Source organism: Callithrix jacchus, chromosome X, assembly GCF_049354715.1.
Source record: "Callithrix jacchus isolate 240 chromosome X, calJac240_pri, whole genome shotgun sequence".
Taxonomy (NCBI): Eukaryota; Metazoa; Chordata; class Mammalia; order Primates; family Cebidae; genus Callithrix; species Callithrix jacchus.
The window spans coordinates 106,238,880-106,243,162 of NC_133524.1; the positions used below are offsets into that span (position 1 = coordinate 106,238,880).

Here is a 4,283-nt window from a genome sequence, read left to right on the forward strand (position 1 = left end):
GGCTACAGACCTTGAGAGGTATTTCCATTGTGTTTTCCTAGAGAATAAGATCATTTTAGCTGGTCCAACAGCTGAGCAGATGGAGTTGCTCAGTCTTTTTATAAACAGGTCAGGGCCTAACTACCTCTAGATGACTGCCTATAAAGTCATTTTCAATTCCAAACTCCCAAGACCAAACATTCTCATCCAGCAACACAGCATTTGGCTCAAAAATTGAATAAACTAAAGATCCTCTCCTTAGCTAAACAGTGGGAATGATAGTTTGGTTTACTTGGGGCTATTCTCTTTTCTGAATGAACCATGGTTAAGTGTTTAAGCAAGAAAATACATACTTGCAATGACGTTTTCTCATCCTCCCTCGATTTCTTCCCCTTTCAAACTAATATGCACACAGATAACAGATTAATCTATCAACAATTAATTTCATACTGTTTTTTTACCATCAGAGTGGTTGGCATTCATCATCACTCTCAGATGTCCCTACCAACACAGGCTTCATCAGAGGCAATTTCATACTTCTTAAATTTTGAAATAATTCTAGACTCATAATAAATTGCAAAAATAATGCAGAGATGTCCCTTGTACTCATCACTCAGATTTCCCCAGTGGTGGCATCTTACATGATTATCATATATTATCAAAACCAGACTCATTGGCTTACTAGAATTAAGTATACAGATGTTGCTCATATATCAAAATATCAGCAGTAATACATTTTAAAACACTACAGTGAACCCCTAGTGCCCAAGGTTTCCAATTCAAGTGTCTGCCTGCTGCTCAGGTCCCTGTGTGATCAGGCCCCACCCTACTCAGGCAGCTAGAATTCCCCCCTCAGCCTCCCAAAGTGCTGGGTTTACAGCAGTGGCCGTAACTTACCTTTTCTATAAAACATTCCTCAGTTACTCCAGCTCTCCTTGAGCTTTTTTTAAATTGTGAGTTCATTATAGCTACAAGTCACTGTCAGCATGGGCTGCACAATTTAACACATGAAGATTTTTTTAGACAGTTGTGCATTATTTTTTTAGGTGGTAGTAAAATATGCATAATGAAATTTACCAATTTAACTATTTTTAGGTGTATAATTCAATGGCATTTAACACATTCATGTTGTACAACCATCACCACTTTCCATTTCCAGAACTTTTAAAAAATTATTTCAAACAGAAACTCTGTACCTATTAAAGAATAACTCCCCAGGCCTCCTCCCCCAATCGCTGGTAACCTATTCTACTTTCTGTCTTTATGAATTTAACTATTGTAGGTACCTCATATAAGTGGAGTCATATAATGTTTGTCCTTTCATTGCATTGTTCTAAAAGTTATTTCAAAGATTATGCTAGATTGGAAATGCTTCAAGGCCTCAGTACCCTTCTTAAAAAAGATAGATGATAGATGATAGATAGATAGATAATTTATTCTCACAGCACCCAGCACAATTCTGGATGATTAATGGATGTAAACTTTTCTCATGTTGTCAGGAAACCAACCAAAAAAATTCTTTTTAAAAACCAGGAATGTCTTATAAGATATCTTCTGGACATTTTGTGGTAACTTTCCCAGCTTTGGGTTAAAAGAACATCTGGGTCTGGGCTTGCAACTGTGTAGGCCCAATGGGTTTGGGCTGTGTGTACTATGATAGGTGTGTATGCAGTCGAAGTTGCCTTGCTTTTGGCCCATCTCCCCAGATAAATGTTAAGCTTATTGAGGACAGAGATTAAATTTCTTTGGTGTTTCTTCACTGCCAATGGCAGTGTCTGCTACACACACACACACACACACACACACACACAAAGCACTTGAGCAATGTTGTCAAGATGGGCAGGGGGTAAGGGCTATGGGTGAGACTTACATGGTTGTCAAGGAATCTAGGCTGATAAATATAGATGGGGAAGAGTTGGCACTCACTTGGCTAGCAAACCAAAGTCCATAAGGCAGGATATTTCCACTGTTGGCATTCTCTTTGGACAAGAATGAATAAAGTAAGAGCCAACATTAAGTGAGTAGTTAAATACCTGCCAGGCACTGCTCTAGGCACTTGACACATGTCATCACTTTTAATCCTCAAACTCATCTTAAGAGGTAGGTGCTATTATTTTCATTTTATAGATGAAGAAGCTGAGGCATAGAAAAGTTAAATAACTGAGGAAAAAAGTCAAGATTTAAATTCAGATAGACTCCAGAGTCTGTCTGTACTCCTGGAGTCATGTGAGGAATTAAAAACCATAAAAGCCTTTAGGCAGTAAAGCATGTATGTCTGGTTAGCTGAGGTGATTAGTCGAGGTGGTTAGAGCACAGGGCCAGGGGAGTGAATTTTGTGGGGATCAACTAGCTTTGGTCCTTTCCATGGCCTAACCCTTGTTGGAAAATGGTTGCCCTTGGTCGCAAGGAACCTGAATAAGAGATTGAAAGATTGAGTGCAGCCTCATCCCTGCTGCTGGCAAAATAACTCCAAGCCTACTGCCTACTCTAGTTCCTATTGCTAATGGGTCATGGATGTCATGTTCATATACTAAGGACAGTGTGTTTTGATATGAAGGGACACGTGAACTTCTGAGAAGCTGAGGACTATGTAAACTCTGGGTACTGCAGGATTGTTATTTAAGGCAGGCCCCATGAAAGAACCATCGTATTTCAAAGCCCCACACCACCACCACTGCAGAGGGCCTGTTTATTTAACCATAGGAAATGAACGACGTTCAGCAATTTCTTAACCTAGCTGTGAGATTAAAGCACAGTCCCTTGGGCACCCAGCCCACTTCATGTGTAGAGGAAGTGTCCCCCCTCCCCCAGGTAGCTGACTCAGTTTTAGAACAATATATAACCTGCAGGAATACTTCCTGTCAAAAAATTTCAGTGAGCCTCTGAAGCAATAAACAGCTTTGGTTCAGGTGAAAAAGAAAGACCTAGATAAAGCTATGAAAATGCATCACTGGGCTAAAGGGAAAGCCTGGTGGGACTTTGCGTTCAGGAATGGGAGAAGAGATCAAAAGAGAAAGGCTAGGCATAGGGGAGAATGTGAGAAGAACCCTGCAAGTGCGGATCTTCGTGGCATATTTGGCGGACACTAAGGTAAGCAGGGTGGTGGAAGCAAATGCGCTCTCTTGGGGAGAAATTGTAGATAGGTCTGGAAATGTAAAATATTCTTAGGGGAAAAATGTCAGACAGAAGAATTTAGCCCTTTTTCCCATTTGCCCCCCCACTTGTAAATGCTGCAGAAAACTTTTCCAGGAAATGTCTCACTTTTATTACTATTTTCACATCGCTCTAGTATATCGACTTTGGGAAAAAAAGACATCGTTCTATTAATAGCATTCTGTTTTAGTAGTGGTATTTCCATTTACAAAGTATAGTAATTCTAAATTTGTTTTCAAAAGAGAGAGAAAGAAAGAAAAAAAGAATGAAAGAGAGAAAGAGGAAGAGAAAGAGGGTGAGAGAACGGGAATCTTGCTCTATTGCCCAGGCTAGAACGCAGCCTAAAAAATGGGTATTAAAAACCTCCTTTATGCCTGTAATTGTGCTTAACAATGGAGACCGGAAGGAATAAGGGAGGAAAACAACAAACAAGCAGCCGACCAATATTTCATTTAAACCTGTGAAATGCTATGCAATTGCTAAGGAGTGATTTACCTCCAATTTTGTGGTCACTTTTAGAATAGGTGTGATGTGATACTGAGAAAAATGTATGTTTTGTGGATTTGGGGTGGAGAGTTCTGTTAATGTTTATTAAGTTTATTAAGTGTACTGAGTTCAAGTCCTGGATATCCGTGTTAATTTTCTGTCTCGTCGATCTGTCTAATATTGACAATGTAGTGTTAAAGTCTTCCACTATTATTATGTGGGAGTCTAAGTCTCTTTGTAAGTCATTAAGAACTTGCCTTATGTATCTGGGTGCTCCTGTATTGGGTATGTATATATTTAGGATCGTTAGCTCTTCTTGTTGCATTGATCCTTTTACCATTATGTAATGTCCTTTGTCTCTTTTGGTCTTTGCTGCTTTAAAGTCTATTTTATCAGAGATGAGAATTGCAACTCCTGCTTTTTTTTGCTCTCCATTTGATTGGTAAATCTTCCTCCATCCCTTTGTTTTGAGTCTTTGTGTGTCCTTGCATGTGCGATGGGTCTGGATGCAGCATATGGATGGGTTTTGGCTTTTTATCCAATTTGCCTGTCTGTGTCTTTTGATTGGGGCATTTAGTCCATTTAAATTTGGGATTGATATTGATATATATGAGTTTAATACTGCCATTTAATGCTGGCTGGCTGTTTTGCCCATTCATTGATGT

The 4,283-nt window shown here is 39.3% G+C and overlaps 1 non-coding gene across 1 annotated transcript; it reads right to left on the reverse strand.

Annotated features, from left to right (window-relative positions):
• Positions 1-433: 433 nt before the first annotated feature.
• Positions 434-513, reverse strand: LOC118150814 (small nucleolar RNA SNORD74). The gene has a single exon (XR_004738949.1). It is a non-coding gene; the product is annotated as a small nucleolar RNA SNORD74 (small nucleolar RNA).
• Between the last annotated feature and the right edge of the window lie 3,770 nt (positions 514-4,283).